Consider the following 20,213-nt stretch of genomic DNA (forward strand, 5'->3'; position numbering starts at 1 on the left):
CGTGGCGCTTATAAACGCCTCGCCCCCGCCCTCTGCATCGCTCCAACTCACCTGCCGCGCAGGCGCTCCAGCTGCCTCCGTCTTCCCTTCCTTCCTCCTCCGCCCGTCAACTGCGGCCGCGTCCAGCCGCAGCTGCTCTTTATGGTTACAAATGAGCATCGATATCAAATATGGATTGCTAATAGACCTCAGAAGAAAGAAGTCTTTCGCGGCGGGGATCAGAGACTGCTTGTTAAAATTCTTCGAGCCGCTAATCCGGCACTTGTGAAAAGATCTGAAAATATGCAACTGGTGTGATCCTTCCTTCTTCTATGGACTATAAAGGGTCTGAGGGTTAACAAGGGAATGGTCTGTAAACATTCTCACTCTTTGTAATAACAATGCAGTTAGAAGAAGTTTGAAAAGGGCTAATGAACGAATAAGACGCGATACACTCACGTTTACAGATAAGTTGTGCTTTAGGTTGTTTTGAAGCATGCTGGGAGTCAGTTCTGCAAGCACCTAAGAGCGATCTATTGGACTCTGCGGCTGTCACTCCACCATCCCTAGTCCAATCAGTTCATCCGTTGCTATTCTTGCGAAACAAGACCCTCGTGCGCCCCTTGTGCTTCTGAAATCCAAAAACTTCCTTTCTGAAGTTCGACACGCATTTGAAATTGGTGGCAAAAATATCCTATTCAACTGAGATGCGGTCCTCAGGAAAGGGCTGCTGTCACGTAATTTGGAGAAAGGATCTCCAATTTCCTGTACCTGCAGCCCTGGGTTCCTGCTCAGCATGCATCTTCCCTCTTTCTGCATTGACGAGAAGGTCAAAACATCTCCTTAAAAACGACACAGTGCTGGGCAGAGTTGAACTTCCTTGGAATCCCAGCTGTCATGTGTGTGTGTGTGTGTGTGTGTGTGTGTGTGTGTGTGTGTGTGGCGGGGGGGTTGCGTTCTGTTTTCACTACCTTGACGAGCAACCTCAGAATAAATTTATGCAACAACAGTTTTTAAGAAGCAGAATAAGTTATGCAAAATGGGCGGATTTGCGTGATTTGTTGGCTTTATATGGACAGGAGGTTTCCATCTTTGCTGGTCGTAGAATTTCAGACCTTTTTTGGCAGAGAGTCAGACATGCTGCCCGGCTTACAGAGATGACTTCCAGAAGCATTTGGACCCACTCTGACAGAACGTGAGACTTGTATTGCTTGGAACATGGAGTCCAAATCAGGTGTAATATCTTCCTGGTAACGGTATTGTCCCCTAAGAAAGCTTCTCTCTCTTATTGGTCAACTTAACTACTTTTTGTGACGCTGGCAAAGCCATCTGAAGTAAAATTACCTCCATTGTCCCTACGTGACTTCATTAAGTTGGCCATGAAACTGAAGTAGTCCTATTGCACCCCCCTCCCCCCAAAAAAGGCAAGAGAAATTTAAACATTGAATCATTTTCTCTAGAGAGGAATAGATTCTTATCAACGAGGGGAAGATCTGATCCTGAGAACTTGATTGTCGGTTGATTTTTCCACAACTGTCCCGCTTCAGCCTTTTGCGTTGTCCCACTGTGCACCCTTAGTTCGAAGGAATGGCAAAACGCTGTAGGGTTGTGGCCAAAGGGCAGGATTGTGGCAGAGGACTAAAACTGCTTGAGTGATTTCTTTGCACTTGTGCGTTCCTGTGTATGTGACGGACATTTTTTAAAAAGGAAAAGAAACCTGTAATGAAAAGTGTTTTTGTGCATTCGGTCCGTAGACTTTCAAAGGCTGCATTATGATGCCATTCCCCGGCCCAGTTTAAATTACGAGAGAAGGGATTATTTTTGTATTCGTTTCAGAATAGGCTACAAAGCAATATTTTACGCCTTTGTTCTAGAGAGGTGTTGTCACTTTTTGTAGAACCGTTGTGGGAACTGTGCTAGCAACTAACCTTGTCGAGAAAGCTTGGTAGATGTTTCTGATTTATTCTGAATGCTCCTTATGTATGCCAGCATCTGTGGTGGACAGGACAGGGAATGGTTTTTAATGGAAGAGCTTTATATGCTGGTTTATATATTTTGGTAAAAGAAAAAAAACTTTCCTTCAAACTTCTTATTTCTCTATGGAATCTTATTTTATAAGCAGCTTCAATGCCATACAGTTTTTAAATTTTTAAGATCAGTTAGCCACCCCCACCCAAAAAAAAAAAACATATCCCTGCACCAGAAGAATGGTCTTTGGATCAATCCAACGTAAAATTTCAAAGTGCCAATTTCATACCATTATGGCCCAATTTTGCCCATCTGTTTCATACTAGGGATGTGCATTTGGCTAATCTGAGCTGAAAAATAACCCCAAAATACCTTATTGGGGTTTTCCAGGTATCAATTCAGACTGGATATAATTTTTAGGTGTTTTTCAGCTAAAATTATCACACCTGAAAAATCCTGAAAATATTCAAGATTTTTTCAGACTGCTGGATTGCCACAGTTGAAATGCATTTAATGGGTTCTCTGTTCCTTTGGATGCCTTCAGAGTGAACTTTCGGTTTGGAGAAGTCATTTAAAGGGACTGTGAGCCCTTTAAATGCCTTCCCTCACTCAGCCACTGACATTTAAATTTATAAAGGACTGTGTATCCTTTAACATTTAAATGCCTTCCCCCGCCCTTTCATAGGAAGCAATGGAGGATGGGGGCACCTTCTTTGGGGGCCCATATAATTGGACCCCCTGGTCCAACCTTCTTCAAACTTTTTTTTAAATTTAACAAGAGGCACTAGCAGTTATGCTGCAAATTTTGTGCCTCTACCTCAGAAAACAGCCCCCAAGTCCCAAATCCCCCCAGATCGATTCTCCATGGCCTATAATGGAGCTAAAAATCTTAGGCATTCCAGAATGTCTGCTGAATCCGAATTCCATACCACGACTGAGATTGTTAGGAAATACCGATACTTTTCGGATTCATCATACACATTTCATACAGCTGATCAGCTCTCTTGTTCGGCTTGTAGCCTGGAAGGACAGCCGGAAGGACAGTCCCAGCGACTTCTGCACATTCCCGGTCCTGCTTCTCACGGCCATGAGCGCCTCGTCTGCTTGGCCACTGCCTTGCTTTCATGTCCACGTCTGCAGTCTGCTCCTAGCCTTTTTGTAGAAATTACCCATTACCGCTCGGGCCCCTTTAATTGCGTGGTGCTTAGAAACAATTTCTTTTGGAAGCTACTGATCTTTGATGGCCGCCATCATGCCTGGAGCCCCCCCCCCCCCCGGCAATGAAAGAGAATGAGTGTTTGAAAGGGACTTGAGATAATTAGGTAGGTGATAGTAACTACGGCAACAAGGCGTTTCCGTGGCGGTGGAGTCCTTAATTTCAAAGGCCGTTGTCTCCCCAGGGATGAGAAACCCCATGCCCAGGCTTACAATGTGTGTCATTCTGTTGTACTATTGAGCTGCAAGGCTCCTTTCCTCTGTTGCCAAGAACTATTTGAGAAGGGGACGGGAGCTGGGAGGGGTCTTTGGTTTTAATATCTTGTTGGGGCAAAGTCAATTAGGCTCCCCATGCAGCGTTGTCTGTAGAGATCTTTGGAAGCCAGGTTTCGGTGTGCTTTAGCTGAGAGACGCTTCCGTGTGAGTCATTAAGGCAAGTCTGAGGCATCTTCCCATGCCCACGCTGGAGAACTCCATCCCGCGCACGACATGCACTTTGTTCACATCGACAGTGGCGTTGGTGGAATTCCTCGGAAACCTTTCCTCTTGGTGACTGGAATTCCTTCCCCTCAAAGATGTGGTGCCTTAGAACAGGGGTAGTCAACCTGTGGTCCTCCAGATGTTCATGGACTACAATTCCCATGACTTGCTCTTACAGGAGGCGTTCGCGAGCAGGGGCTCACGGGAATTGTAGTCCATGAACATCTGGAGGACCACAGGTTGACTACCCCTGCCTTAGAAGACGCAGTTTAATTATTTTGACGCAGTTTCATTAATTAGTTTAATTAGCCTTGCAGACCATGGGATTCAGGTGCTGAGGTCACCCAAGCCCTCTCTGAGTGCCAGCTGCCTGAGTGCAACCTGTGGACATTTGCCTTACGTGTCTCGTCAGGGCCAAGATCCTCGCGCACACCGCAGCTTACACGGCAGTCTTTTAGATGCATACGTGACACTCAAGAGCGTGTTTGTGACTTGCTCTTACAGGAGGCTTTACTCAAGTAGGAACAGACTGGAGGGTCTTCTGGGTGGGGAAGATGCCTGGATTCAGTGTCTTGGGTCCCTCCGAAATAGACCGGGTCGGGGGACATGCCCCTAAGAGATTGTCATGTCCATAGGTCTGTAGGAAAACAGAGAGAGCAATAAGACCACCAATACTTAGCAGTGTAGTAACTTGAAGTTTCCCATTTCCGCCAAGGCACCAATACAGGGGTATGTGGAGCTTTGTTGCGGATAAGCCTTTAGTTTAGTTTAGGGAACTGTTGTTACTTACCCAAATGTATACCCTGGCCGTCCTTAGGACAGCAAATACATTCAAGATCTCCGAATTCTCAGCCTTGGATCTTATTTTTTGCGTTCCTACCTCCCCATGATTGCTCATGACCTCTTGCAACTAGATTAGAGCCCTCCATTCACCTAGCACCAAAGCCATATTTTTAAAAAGAGAGAGGAAGAGAGAGAGAGAGAGAGATAGAAAGTGGAAGATCGGTGACTCTCTGCAGAAACCCGATGAATTTGGGTTCTTCCCAAGGTCTGCATAGAGGCCGGTGAATCTGTAAAGGAACGTGTCTCTAGGAAGCGATGGGCTGTTCTTGGTAAACATTTATTTTTTTTTAAAAAGACAATTGTGCAAAAAATCATAATAATACTCGCCTTCTCTGCAGAACACTCTCCTCGCATATAGTTTTGGCCTTTTATGAAGCTTAACTCCTTCAGCAGAGGATTGTAGGAGGGGATAAAAAAGTGGGAGCAATGACCCTAAAACATTTGCACCCAGAATGTCCTCGTGGTGCTTTAGGTCTGTAGCCCTGTCAGGTGGTTGCTCTTCAGCACGGCTCAGATCCGGTGGGATTTTTGACTCCCCCTCTCCCCCCATTCCTTGTGGGAACCTCCTCCTGCCCAGGGGCTGTCTAAATTTCAAACCACTTCTGAAGGGGTCTGCTCTGTAGCTAATGATAGGGGGGACGTTTAAGAGCTCCCTGTGGGTGCCTGGAGCCCCCCCCCCCAATTCTGTTTCTTTGGCTCTGCGCCTGAGTCCATTTGTCTTTCTTCCTTTTAAGTCACTACCCTCATATCATCCTGAATGACTCCTTCAGAAACAGCAAGGGCGCTAAATAAATACGAACAGGTATCGAATGTGGGCGTTTCTCCTGGGACGTGTGCAATCTACGTGCAATCTTTCTTCCTTCCTTCCTTCCGACGATGACGATGGAACGCTATTTTTTAATACGCTCCATTCTTTGACAAATTAAAAACAAACAAAAAAAGGCCACGCATACAAGCCGTTTTTAGTCGTTGGGATTGTTGTTTTTGTAAAATATGAGAGCACTAAAACCAATCTTTTTGCAATAGTCATTATGAAATCTGGCTTTGGTTTCTGACCAGGTCTGGGGTGGGGTGGGGGAACCTTCCAGTTAAGACTGTCACTGTTTTTCTTTTTAAAGAACTGTTAATTCCTTCCTTTCTTTTATGAAAGATGGCTACAAGTTACTGATAGCTCTGTAATCTGTGTGATCGGGTTCTCCATTGTTTGAGACTGAGAGAAGCTCCGGTACCCATTCAATAAAATTAACTTATTTGTAACATGTCAGCTTGTCTGGATTCTTGCGTGGCGTTATTCCTCTTGTGCGGGGCCACCCGTTAAGTGGTCTCCCCTGCCCAGCTGTCAAAAGATTAAATCATTTTAAGTTGCTTGGTTCTCGCCTTGACCTGGATGGCCCGGGCTAGCCCCATCTCATCACATCTCAGAAGCTTAGCAGAGTCAACCTGGGTCTGTGTTTGAGTGGGAGGCCTCCAAGGAAGAAGGCCAGGGTCGCTACGCAGGGGCAGGTAACAGCAAAACTGCCTCGGGAAATCTCTTGGCCTGGCTCAGGAGAAATCGTGGCTGGACAGCGGAGTGTGGGGGTTTGTCTCCTGCGCTTCAAGTGAAAAGGTACAATTCTGTGCATGGTTTTTGGGGATCAGCCACAGTGAACTCAATAGGAGTTTTCTTTCTGACGGCCCAACTGCACGTGGTGTGTTTAATAGGCTGCAAAACCAAAAAGGGAACGGAAACCCAACCTTAACAAAGTCAGGGACTCAAAAGTCGAGCTATAAAACAATGTTAAATTTAAACAATCATTGATTAAATTGCACCAATATTAGGTTTAAAAACAAAGTAAAAACCGTATTAAAAAACTAACATGTTCCTACATTTATTTTCCCACAGCTATACTTCATAACTGGTTTTGTATAAGAGTGCATTATTCAGTCATATTGGCCACCAAGGAAGACTCAGTAGGGTCGAAATGCATTTGGTCTATTTGTTTGCACTTAGAAGAAGAAGAGTTGGTTCTTATATGCCGCTTTTCCCTACCCGAAGGAGGCTCAAAGCGGCTTACAGTCGCCTTCCCATTCCTCCCCCCACAACAGACACCCTGTGGGGTGGGTGAGGCTGAGAGAGCCCTGATATCACTGCCCGGTCAGAACAGTTTTATCAGCACCGTGGCGAGCCCAAGGTCACCCAGCTGGCTGCATGTAGGGGAGTGCAGAATCGAACCCAGCATGCCAGATTAGAAGTCCGCACTCCTAACCACTACACCAAACTGGCTCTCTGTGTTCAGGGTTAGTCAAACTGGCCTAGAGCAAGACCCACCGAGATTCTCGAGGCTGTTTCTGTTCCCCTGGAAAGGGAGGGCACGTATGTTATGACAGCATCTGCAGCTCAGGAGGAAATCTTTTCTTGGGTGGAGTTTCTATCGGGGAAGGGAAAGGAAACGGCTCTGGTTAACAGTCTCTTGGTGACCTCTGGCAACACGGACTGTGAGCGTTTAAAAACTTCACCTTTCTGCTTTTGCTCCGTCCCACCCTAAACATAGCTGTGGGTGGAGCACAACGTTTCTGGGAGCCCAAATGTACGCCAATATTCCTTGGCTCATTGTTCATTCACATTGTTTCATCTATCTCTGTCTGAAGTGGCTGGGAAAGGCCATGAGATGTAGAAATATTTTTTCCACATTTTTTTCCTTGTAAAAACAGGTGAATCAATTGGGCATTCTGTTGGTATTTGGGAAGTGTTAGACCTCTGGGAGAAAAACTAAAGTGGCTGGGAAAGGCTATGGGATGTAGAAATATTTTTTTCACATTTTATTTCCTTGTAAAAACAGGTAAATCAATAGGGATTTTCGTACGGATAAGTACCCAGTGAATGGTTCGTTTAGCTTTATATATTGTTCCGGGTGGGCGTTGTATTGGTTTTTCGGAAGTGTTAGACTTGTGGGAGAAAAATTTAAATGGTTGGGAAAGGCCATGGGATGTAGAAAATTTTTTTTCACGTTTTATTTCCTTGTAAAAACAGGTAAATCCATAGGGATTTTCGTACGGATAAGTACCCTGTGAACGGTTCGTTTAGTTTTATATATTGTTCTGGGTGGGCGTAGTATTGGTTTTTCGGAAGTGTTAGACCTGTAAGAGAAATATTTAAATGGTTGGGAAAGGCCATGGGATGTAGAAATATATTTTCAACATTTTTTTCCTTGAAAAACTTGTAAATTAATACGGATTTTCTTACGTCTAAGTACCCAGTGAACGGTTCGGTTAGCTCCATTTATTGTTCCCGTTGGGCATTCTGTGGGTTTTTCAGAAGTGTCAGACCTCTGGGAGAAAAACTGAAGTGGCTGGGAAAGGCCATGGGATGTAGAAATGTTTTTTTCATGTTTTTTCTCGGTCCTCCCCTTCTCATGGCAGCCATTTTGTAGCTGACTCCTACCCTTCTCATGGAAGCCATTTTGTAGCTGACTTCTCCTCTTCTCATAGCAGCTATTTTGCAGATGACTCATGGCAGCCATTTTGTAGATCACTCCACACCTCATGGCAGCCATTTTGTTGATGACTCCACCCCTTATCATGGCAGCAATTTTGTAGCTGACTCCTCCCCTTGGCAGCCATTTTCTAGCTGACTAACCCCTTCCTATGGCAGCCATTTTTTAGTTGACTCCTCCCTTTCATTTGTCTGCCATTTTGTAAATGACTCCTCCCATTCTCATGGCAGCCATTTTGTAGCTGACTCCTCCCCTTCTCATGGCTGCCATTTTATACCTGAGACCTCCTTTGCCCATGGCAGCCAGTTTATACCTGACTCCTCCCCTTCCCTAGGCAGCCATTTTGTAGCTGACTCCTCCCTTCCCTAGGCAGCCATTTTGTAGCTGTCTCCACCCCTTCTCATGGCACCCATTTTGTAGCTGACTCCTACCTTTCTCATGGCAGCCATTTTGTAGCTGACTCCTCCTCTTCTCATAGCAGCCATTTTGCAGATGAGTCATGGCAGCCATTTTGTAGCCGACTTAGTTAACTGCTCCCCTTCCCTAGGCAGCCATTTTGGAGCTGACCCATCCCCTTCCTATGACTCCATTTTTTATGAGACTCATCCCCTTCTCATGGCAGCCATTTTGTAGATGACTCCACACCTCATAGCAGCCATTTTGTTGATGACTCCACCCCTTCTCATGGCAGCCATTTTGTAGCTGACTCCACCCCTTGGCAGCCATTTTGTAGCTGACTCCTCCCTTCCTATGGCAGACATTTTGTAGCTGACTCCTCCCCTTTCTATGGCAGACATTTTGTAGCTGACACATGGAAACTATTTTATAGCGGACTCCTCCCCTACAATTGGCAGACATTTTGTACCTCGGTCCTCCCCTTCTCATGGCAGCCATTTTGTAGCTCCTACCCTTCTCATGGAAGCCATTTTGTACCTGACTCCTCCTCTTCTCATAGCAGCTATTTTGCAGATGACTCATGGCAGCCATTTTGTAGATCACTCCACACCTCATGGCAGCCATTTTGTTGACGACTCCACCCCTTCTCATGGCAGCAATTTTGTAGCTGACTCCTCCCCTTGGCAGCCATTTTCTAGCTGACTAACCACTTCCTATGGCAGCCATTTTGTAGTTGACTCCTCCCTTTCATTTGTCTGCCATTTTGTAACTGACTCCTCCCATTCTCATGGCAGCCATTTTGTAGCTGACTCCTCCCCTTCTCATGGCTGCCATTTTATACCTGACACCTCCTTTACCCATGGCAGCCAGTTTGTAGCTGACTCCTCCCCTTCCCTAGGCAGCCATTTTGTAGCTGACTCCTCCCTTCCCTAGGCAGCCATTTTGTAGCTGCCTCCACCATTTCTCATGGCACCCATTTAGTAGCTGACTCCTACCTTTCTCATGGCAGCCATTTTGTAGCTGACTCCTCCTCTTCTCATAGCAGCCATTTTGCAGATGAGTCATGGCAGCCATTTTGTAGCTGACTAAATAAACTGCTCCCCTTCCCTAGGCAGCCATTTTGGAGCTGACCCATCCCCTTACTATGACTCCATTTTTTATGAGACTCATCCCCTTCTCATGGCAGCCATTTTGTAGATGACACCACGCCTCATAGCAGCCATTTTGGTGATGACTCCACCCCTTCTAATGGCAGCCATTTTGTAGCTGACTCCACCCCTTGGCAGCCATTTTGTAGTTGACTACTCCCTTCCTATGGCAGCCATTTTGTAGCTGACTCCTCCCCTTACCTAGGCAGCCATTTTGTAGCTGACTCCTCCCCTTCTCATAACAGCCATTTTATCGCTGACTCCTCATTTACTCATGGCAGACAGTTTGTAGAGGACTCATGGCAGACATTTTGTCGCTGACTCATGGCAGCCATTTTGGAGCTGACTCCTCAACTTCCCTATGTAGGCAATTTTGAGCTGACTCCTCCCCCATTTTGTAGCTGACTCCTCCCCGTCTTTAGGTAGGCATCATGGAGCTCACTCTTCCCCTTCCTATGGCAGCCATTTTGTAGCTGACTCCTCCCTTCCCTAGGCAGCCATTTTTTACCTGACTCCACCCCTTCTCATGGCACCCATTTTGTAGCTGACTCCTCCTCTTCTCATAGCAGCCATTTTTCAGAGGAGTCATGGCAGCCATTTTGTAGCCGACTTAGTTAACTGCTCCCCTTCCCTAGGCAGACATTTTGGAGCTGACCCATCCCCTTCCTATGACTCCATTTTGTATAAGACTCATCCCCTTTTCATGGCAGCCATTTTGTAGATGACTCCACACCTCATGGCAGCCATTTTGTTGATGACACCACCCCTTCTCATGGCAGCCATTTTGTAGCTGACTCCACCCCTTGGCAGCCATTTTGTAGCTGACTCCTCCCTTCCTATGGCAGCCATTAGGTAGCTGACTCCTCCCCTTCCCTAGGCAGCCATTTTGTAGCTGACTCCTCCCCTTTCTATGGCAGACATTTTGTAGCTGACACATGGAAACTATTTTGTAGCTGACTCCTCCCCTACAATTGGCAGACATTTTGTACCTCGGTCCTCCCCTTCTCATGGCAGCCATTTTGTAGCTGACTCCTACCCTTCTCATGGAAGCCATTTTGTAGCTGACGTCTCCTCTTCTCATAGCAGCTATTTTGCAGATTACTCATGGCAGCCATTTTGTTGATGACTCCACCCCTTCTCATGGCAGCAATTTTGTAGCTGACTCCTCCCCTTGGCAGCCATTTTCTAGCTGACTAACCCCTTCCTATGGCAGCCATTTTGTAGTTGACTCCTCCCTTTCATTTGTCTTCCATTTTGTAACTGACTCCTCCCATTCTCATGGCAGCCATTTTGTAGCTGACTCCTCCCCTTCTCATGGCTGCCATTTTATACCTGACACCTCCTTTACCCATGGCAGCCAGTATGAGACTCATCCCCTTCTCATGGCAGCCATTTTGTAGATGACTCCAGACCTCATGGCAGCCATTTTGTTGATGACTCCACCCCTTCTCATGGCAGCCGTTTCATATCTGACTTTCCTTTACTCCACCCCTTGGCAGCCATTTTGTAGCTGACTACTCCCTTCCTATGGCAGCCATTTTGTAGCTGACTGCTCCCTTCCTATGGCAGCCATTTTGTAGCTGACTCCTCCCCTTCCCTAGGCAGCCTTTTTGTAGCTGACTCCTCCCCTTCTCATGTCAGCCATTTTGTAACTGACTCCTCCCTTTCTCTTGGCAGCCATTTTGTAGCTGACTCCTCCCCTTCACTAGGCAGCCATTTTAAGCTGACTCATGTAGATGACTCCACACCTCATGGCAGCCATTTTGTAGCTGACACCTCCTCTTCTCATGGCAGCCATTTTGTCACAAATTCCTCCCCTTTCTATGGAAGATATTTTGTAGCTGACACATGGCAACCATTTTGTAGCTGACTCCTACCTTTCTCATGGCAGCCATTTTGTAGCTGACTCCTCCCTTTCTCATGGCTGCCATTTTATACCTGACACTTCCTTTACCCATGGCAGCCAGTTTGTACCTGACTCCTCCACTTCCCTAGGCAGCCATTTTGTAGCTGACTCCTCCCTTCCCTAGGCAGCCATTTTGTAGCTGACTCCACCCCTTCTCATGGCACCCATTTTGTAGCTGACTCCTACCTTTCTCATGGCAGCCATTTTGTAGCTGACTCCTCCTCTTCTCATAGCAGCCATTTTGCAGATGAGTCATGGCAGCCATTTTGTATCTGACTTAGTTAACTGCTCCCCTTCCCTAGGCAGCCATTTTGGAGCTGACCCATCCCCTTCCTATGACTCCATTTTGTATGAGACTCATCCCCTTCTCATGGCAGCCATTTTGTAGATGACTCCACACCTCATGGCAGCCATTTTGTTGATTACTCCATCCCTTCTCCTGGCAGCCATTTTGTAGCTGACTCCACCCCTTGGCAGCCATTTTGTAGCTGACTACTCCCTTCCTATGGCAGCCATTTTGTAGCTGACTCCTCCCTTCCTATGGAAGCCATTTTGTAGCTGACTCCTCCCCTTCCCTAGCCAGCCATTTTGTAGCTGACTCCTCCCCTTCTCATGGCAGCCATTTTGTAACTGACTCCTCCCTTTCTCATGGCAGCCGTTTTGTAGCTGACTCCTCCCCTTCACTAGGCAGCCATTTTAAGCTGACTCATGTAGATGACTCCACACCTCATGGCAGCCATTTTATCACAAATTCCTCCCCTTTCTATGGGAGATATTTTGTAGCTGACACATGGCAACCATTTTGTAGCTGACTCCTCCCCTACAATTGGCAGACATTTTGTACCTGACTCTTCCCCTTCCTATGTCAGACATTTTGTAGCTGACTCCTCACCTTCCAATGTCAGCCATTTTGTAGCTGTCTCCTCTTCTCATGGCAGCCATTTTGTAGCTTCCTCCCCTACAATTGGCAGACATTTTGCACCTGACTCTTCCCCTTCCTATGGCAGACATTTTGTAGATGACTCCACCCCTTCACATTGAAGCCATTTTGTAGCTACCTCCTCCCCTTCTGATAGCAGCCATTTTGTAGCTGACTCCTACCCTTTGTATGGCAGCCATTTTGTAGATGACACCACTCATTCTCATGCCAGCCATTTTAAGCTGACTCATGGCAGTCATTTTGTAGATGAATCCGCACCTCATGGCCGCCATTTTGTAGCTGACACCTCATCTTCTCATGTCCGCCATTTTGTCACAAATTCCTCCCCTTTCTATGGGAGATATTTTGTAGCTGACACGTGGCAACCATTTTGTAGTTGACTCCTCCCTTACAATTGGCAGACATTTTGTACCTGACTCTACCCCTTCCTATGGCAGACATTTTGTAGCTGAGTCCTCCCCTTCCTATGGCAGCCATTTTATAGCTGACTCCTACACTTCTCATGGCAGCCATTTTGTAGCAGACCCCTCCTCTTTGTATGGCAGCCATTTTGTAGATGATTCCTCCCCCTCCCTAGGCAGCCATTTTGTAGCTGATTCCTCCCCTTCCCTAGGCAGCCATTTTGGGGCTCACTCCTCCACTTCCTATGACAGCCATTTTGTATGAGACTCCACCCCTTCTCATGGCAGCCATTTTGTAGCTGACTCATACCCTTATCATGGCAGCCATTTTGTAGCTGGCTCCTCCCCTTCCTATGGCAGCCATTTTATTGCTGTCTCCTCTTCTCATGGCAGCCATTTTGTAGCTAACTCCTCCCCTACAATTGGCAGACATTTTGTACCTGACTCTTCCCCTTCCTATGGCAGACATTTAGTAAATGACTCCACCCCTTCAAATTTAAGCCATTTTGTAGTCAGCTACAAAATTGCTGCCTAGGGAAAGGGAGGAGTCAGCTACAAAATGGCTGCCTAGGGGAGGGGAGGAGTCAGCTACAAAATGGCTGCCTAGGTAAAGGGGAGGAGTCAGCTACAAAATGGCTGCCTAGGGAGGGGGAGGAGTCAGCTACAAAATGTCTCCCATAGAAAGGGGAGGAGTAAGCTACAAAATGTCTCCCATAGAAAGGGGAGGAGTCAGCTACAAAATGGCTGCCTAGGGCAGGGGAGAAGTCAGCTACAAAATGTCTCCCATAGAAAGGGGAGGAGTCAGCTACAAAAAGGCTGCCTTGGGCAGGGGAGGAGTCAGCTACAAAATGGCTGCCTAGGGAAGGGGAGGAGTCTTCTACAAAATGGCTGACATGAGAAGGGGAGGAGTCAGCTACAAAACGGCTGCCATGAGAAGGGGAGGAGTCAGCTACAAAATGGTTGCCTAGGGAAGGGGCGGAGACAGCTACAAAATGTCTCCCATAGAAAGGGGAGGGTTCAGCTACAAAATTGCTGCCTAGGGAAGGGGAAGAGTCAGCTACAAAATGGCTGCCTAGGGAGGGGGAGGAGTCAGCTACAAAATGGCTGCCTAGGGAAGGGGAGGAGTCAGCTACAAAATGGCTGCCTAGGGAAGGGGAGGAGTCTTCTTCAAAATGGCTGCCATGAGAAGGGGAGGAGTCAGCTACAAAATGGCTGCCATGAGAAGGGGAGGAGTCAGCTACAAAATGGTTGCCTAGGGAAGGGGAGGAGACAGCTACAAAATGTCTCCCATAGAAAGGGGAGGATTCAGCTACAAAATTGCTGCCTAGGGAAGGGGAGGAGTCAGCTACAAAATGGCTGCCTAGGGAAGGGGAGGAGTCAGCTACAAAATGTTTCCCATAGAAAGGGGAGGAGTCAGCTACAAAATTGCTGCCTAGGGAAGGGGAGGAGTAAGCTACAAAATGGCTGCCTATGGAAGGGGAGGAGACTTCTACAAAATGGCTGCCATGAGAAGGGGAGGAGTCAGCTACAAAATGGCTGCCTAGGGAAGGGGACAGTCAGCTACAAAATGGTTGCCATGTGTCAGCTACAAAATGTCTGCCATAGAAAGGGGAGGAGTCAGCTACAAAATGTCTCCCATAGAAAGGGGAGGAGTCAGCTGCAAAATGGCTGCCTAGGGCAGGGGAGGAGTCAGCTACAAAATGTCTCCCATAGGAAGGGGAGGAGTCAGCTACAAAATGGCTGCCTAGGGAAGGGGAGGAGTCTTCTAAAAATGGCTGCCATGAGAAGGGGTGGAGTCAGCTACAAAATGGCTGCCTAGGGAAGGGGACAGTCAGCTACAAAATGGTTGCCATGTGTCAGCTACAAAATGTCTGCCATAGAAAGGGGAGGGGTCAGCTACAAAATGGCTACCTAGGGGAGGGGAGGAATCAGCTACAAAATGTCTCCCATAGGAAGGGGAGGAGCTACAAAATGGCTGCCTAGGGAAGGGGAGGAGTCTCCTACAAAATGGCTGCAATGAGAAGGGGAGGAGTCAGCTACAAAATGGCTGCCTAGGGAAGGGGACAGTCAGCTACAAAATGGTTGCCATGTGTCAGCTACAAAATGTCTGCCATAGAAACGGGAGGAGTCAGCTACAAAATGTCTCCCATAGAAAGCGGAGGAGTCAGCTACAAAATGGCTGCCTAGGGCAGGGGAGGAGTCAGCTACAAAATGTCTCCCATAGGAAGGGGAGGAGTCAGCTACAAAATGGCTGCCTAGGGAAGGGGAGGAGTCTTCTACAAAATGGCTGCCATGAGAAGGGGTGGAGTCACCTACAAAATGGCTGCCTAGGGAAAGGGACAGTCAGCTACAAAATGGTTGCCATGTGTCAGCTACAAAATGGCTACCTAGGGAAGGGGAGGAGTCAGCTACAAAATGGCTGCCTATGTAAAGGGTAGGAGTCAGGTACAAAATAGCTGCCTAGGGAGGGGGAGGAGTCAGCTACAAAATGTCTCCCATAGAAAGGGGAGGAGTCAGCTACAAAATGGCTGCCTAGGGAAGGGGAGGAGTCAGCTACAAAATGGCTGCCTAGGAAAGGGGAGGAGTCAGCTACAAAATGTAGCTAACACCTCCCCTTCTCATGGCAGCCATTTTGTAGCTGACTCCTCCCCTACTCATGGCAGCCATTTTGTAGCATATTCCACCCCTTTGTATAGCAGCCATTTTGTAGCTGACTCCTCCCCTTCCCTAGGCAGCCATTTTGTAGCTGACTCCTCCACTTTCTATGGGAGACATTTTGTAGCTGACTCCTCCCCTTCCCTAGGCAGCCATTTTGTAGCTGACTCCTCCCCCTCCCTAGGCAGCCATTTTGTAGCTGACACCTCCCCTTCACATGGCAGCCATTTTGTAGAAGACTCCTCCCCTTCCCTAGGCAGCCATTCTGTAGCTGACTCCTCCCCTTTCTATGGGAGACATTTTGTAGCTGACTCCTCCCCTTCTCATGGCAGCCATTTTGTAGCATACTCCACCCCTTTGTATAGCAGCCAATTTTTAGATGACTCCTCCCCTTCCCTAGGCAGCCATTTTGTAGCTGACTCCTCCCCTTCTCATGGCAGCCATTTTGTAGAAGACTCCACCCCTTCCCTAGGCAGCCATTTTGTAGCTGACTCCTCCCCTTCCCTAGGCAGCAATTTTGTAGCTGACTCCTCGCCTTTCTATGGGAGACATTTTGTAGCTGACTCCTCCCCTTCCCTAGGCAGCCATTTTGTAACTGACTCCTCCCCTTCCCTAGGCAGCAATTTTGTAGCTGACTCCTCCGCTTTGTATGGCAGCCATTTTGTAGATGACTCCTCCCCTTTGTATAGCTGCCATTTTGTAGATGACTCCTCCCCTTCCCTAGGCAGCAATTTTGTAGCTGACTCCTCCCCTTTCTATGGGAAACATTTTGTAGCTGACTCCTTCCCTTCTCATGGCAGCCATTTTGTAGCTGACTCCTCCGCTTTGTATGGCATCCATTTTGTAGATGACTCCTCCGCTTTGTATGGCAGCCATTTTGTAGATGACTCCTCCGCTTTGTATAGCTGCCATTTTGTGGCTGACTCCTCCCCTTCCCTAGGCAGCCATTTTGTATCTGACTCCACCCCTTCTCATGTCAGCCATTTTGTAGAAGACTCCTTCCCTTCCCTAGGCAGCCATTTTGTAGCTGACTCCTCCTTTTTACCTAGGCAGACATTTTGTAGCTGACACATGGCAACCATTTTGTAGCTGACTGTCCCCTTCCCTAGGCAGCCATTTTGTAGCTACCTTCTCCCCTTCTCATGGCAGCCATTTTGTAGAAGACTCCTCCCCTTTGTATAGCTGCCATTTTGTAGATGACTCCTCCCCTTCCCTAGGCAGCCATTTTGTAGCTGGCTCCTCCCCTTCCCTAGGCAGCCATTTTGTAGCTGACTCCAGCCCTTTCTATGGGAGACATTTTGTCGCTGATTCCTCCCCTTCTCTAGGCAGCAATTTTGTAGCTGACTCCTCCCCTTTCTATGGGAGACATTTTGTAGCTGACTCCTCCCTTTCCCTAGGCAGCCATTTTGTAGCTGACTCCTGCCCCTCCCTAGGCAGCCATTTTGCTCCTGACTCCTCCCCTTTACCTAGGCAGCCATTTTGTCGCTGACTCCTCCCCTTTACCTAGGCAGCCATTTTGTAGCTGACTGCTCCCCCTCCCTAGGCAGCCATTTTGTAGCATACTCCACCCCTTTGTATAGCAGCCATTTTTTAGCTGACTCCTCCCCTATTTTGACCCCTCCCCTTTCTATGGGAGACATTTTGTAGCTGACTCCTCCCCTTTCTATGGCAGACATTTTGTAGCTGACACATGGCAACCATTTTGTAGCTGACTGTCCCCTTCCCTAGGCAGCCATTTTGTAGCTGACTCCTCCCCTTCTCATTGCAGCCATTTTGTAGAAAAATCCTCCCCTTCCATAGGCAGCCATTTTGTAGCTGACTCCTCCACTTCCCTAGGAAGCAATTTTGTAGCTGACTCCTCCCCTTTCTATGGGAAACATTTTGTAACTGACACCTCCCCTTCCCTAGGCCGCCATTTTGTAGCTGACTCCTCCCCTTCCCTAGGCAGCAATTTTGTAGCCGACACCTCCCCTTCTCACGGTAGCCATTTTGTCGCTGACTCCTCCCCTTCTCAGGGCAGCCATTTTGTAGAAGACTCCTCCCCTTCCCTAGGCAGCCATTTTGTAGCTGACTCCTCCCCTTCCCTAGGCAGCCATTTTATAGCTGACTCCAGCCCTTTCTATGGGAGACATTTAATCGCTGACTCCTCCCCTTCTCTAGGCAGCAATTTTGTAGCTGACTCCTCCCCTTTCTATGGGAGACATTTTGTAGCTGACTCCTCCCCTTCCCTAGGCAGCCATTTTGGAGCTGACTCCTCCCCCTCCCTAGGCAGCCATTTTGTTCCTGACTCATCCCCTTTACCTAGGGAGCCATTTTGTAACTGACTCCTCCCCTTTCTATGGGAGACATTTTGTCGCTGACTCCTCGCCTTCTCTAGGCAGCAATTTTGTAGCTGACTCCTCCCCTTTCTCTGGGAGACATTTTGTAGCTGACTCCTCCCCTTTACCTAGGCAGCCATTTTGTAGCTGACTGCTCCCTCTCCCTAGGCAGCCATTTTGTAGCTGACTGCTCCCCCTCCCTAGGCAGCCATTTTGTAGCATACTCCACCCCTTTGTATAGCAGCCATTTTTTAGCTGACTCCTCCCCTATTTTGACCCCTCCCCTTTCTATGTGAGACATTTTGTAGCTGACTCCTCCCCTTCCCTAGGCAACCATTTTGTAGCTGACTCCTCCCCCTCCCTAGGCAGCCATTTTGTAGCTGACACCTCCCCTGCTCATGGCAGCCATTTTGTAGCTGACTCCTCCCCTACTCATGGCAGACATTTTGTAGCATACTCCACCCCTTTGTATAGCAGCCATTTTGTAGCTGACTCCACCCCCTCCCTAGGTAGCCATTTTGTAGCTGACTCCTCCCCTTCTCATGGCAGCCATTTTGTAGAAGACTCCTCCCCTTCTCATGGCAGCCATTTCGTAGCTGACCCCTCCGCATTGTATGGCATCCATTTTGTAAATGACTCCTCCCCTTGTATAGCTGCCATTTCGTAGATGACTCCTCCCCTTCCCTAGGCAGCCATTTTGTAGCTGACTCCTCCCCTTCCCTAGGTTGCCATTTTGTAGCTGACTCGAGCCCTTTCTATGGGAGACATTTTGTAGCTGACTCCTCCCCTTCCCTAGGCAGCCATTTTGGAGCTGACTCCTACCCTTTACCTAGGCAGCCATTTTGTAGCTGACTCCTCCCCTTCCCTAGGTAGCCATTTTGTAGCTGACACATGGCAACCATTTTGTAGCTGACTGTCCCCTTCCCTAGGCAGCCATTTTGTAGCTGACTCCACCCCTTCTCATGGCAGCCATTTTGTAGAAGACTCCTCCCCTTCCCTAGGCAGCCATTTTGTAGCTGACTCCTCCCCTTCCTATGGGAGACATTTTGTAGCTGACTCCTCCCCTGCCCTAGGCAGCCATTTTGTAGCTGACTCCTCCCCTTTCTATGGGAGACATTTTGTAGCTGACTGCTCTCCTTTCTATGGCAGACATTTTGTAGCTGACACATGGCAACCATTTTGTAGCTGACTGTCCCCTTCCCTAGGCAGCCATTTTGTAGCTGACTCCTCCCCTTCTCATGGCAGCCATTTTGTAGAAGTCTCCTCCCCTTCCATAGGCAGCCATTTTGTAGCTGACTCCTCCCCTTCCCTAGGCAGCAATTTTGTAGCTGACTCCTCCCCTTTCTATGGGAAACATTTTGTAGCTGACTCCTCCCATTCCCTAGGCAGCCATTTTGTAGCTGACTCCTCCCCTTCCCTAGGCAGCAATTTTGTAGCTGACCCCTCCCCTTTCTATGGGAGACATTTTGTAGCTGATTCCTCCCCTACTCATGGCAGACATTTTGTAGCATACTCCACCCCTTTGTATAGCAGCCATTTTGTAGCTGACTCCTCCCCTTTCTATGGGAAACATTTTGTAGCTGACTCCTCCCCTTCCCTAGGCAGCCATTTTGTAGCTGACTCCTCCCCTTCCCTAGGCAGCAATTTTGTAGCTGACCCCTCCCCTTTCTATGGGAGACATTTTGTAGCTGACTCCTCCCCTACTCATGGCAGACATTTTGTAGCATACTCCACCCCTTTGTATAGCAGCCATTTTGTCGCTGACTCCACCACCTCCCTAGGTAGCCATTTTATAGCTGACTCCTCCCCTTCTCATGGCAGCCATTTTGTAGAAGACTCCTCCCCTTCTCATGGCAGCCATTTTGTAGCTGACCCCTCCGCTTTGTATGGCATCCATTTTGTAGATGACTCCTCCCCTTGTATAGCTGCCATTTCGTAGATGACTCCTCCCCTTCCCTAGGCAGCCATTTTGTAGCTGACTCCTCCCCTTCCCTAGGTTGCCATTTTGTAGCTGACTCGAGCCCTTTCTATGGGAGACATTTTGTAGCTGACTCCTCCCCTTCCCTAGGCAGCCATTTTGGAGCTGACTCCTACCCTTTCCCTAGGCAACCATTTTGTAGCTGACTCCTCCCCTTCCCTAGGTAGCCATTTTGTAGCTGACACATGGCAACCATTTTGTAGCTGACTGTCCCCTTCCCTAGGCAGCCATTTTGTAGCTGACTCCTCCCCTGCCCTAGGCAGCCATTTTGTAGCTGACTCCTCCCCTTTCTATGGGAGACATTTTGTAGCTGACTCCTCCCCTTCCCTAGGCAGCCATTTTGTAGCTGACTCCTCCCCTGCCCTAGGCAGCCATTTTATAGCTGACTCCTCCCCTTTCTATGGGAGACATTTTGTAGCTTACTCCTCCCCTTTCTATGGGAGACATTTTGTAGCTGACTCCTCCCCCTCCCTAGGCAGCCATTTTGTAGCTGACTCCTCCCCTTTACCTAGG

This window comes from Paroedura picta, chromosome 7 (assembly GCF_049243985.1).
Source record: "Paroedura picta isolate Pp20150507F chromosome 7, Ppicta_v3.0, whole genome shotgun sequence".
NCBI classification, from domain to species: Eukaryota; Metazoa; Chordata; class Lepidosauria; order Squamata; family Gekkonidae; genus Paroedura; species Paroedura picta.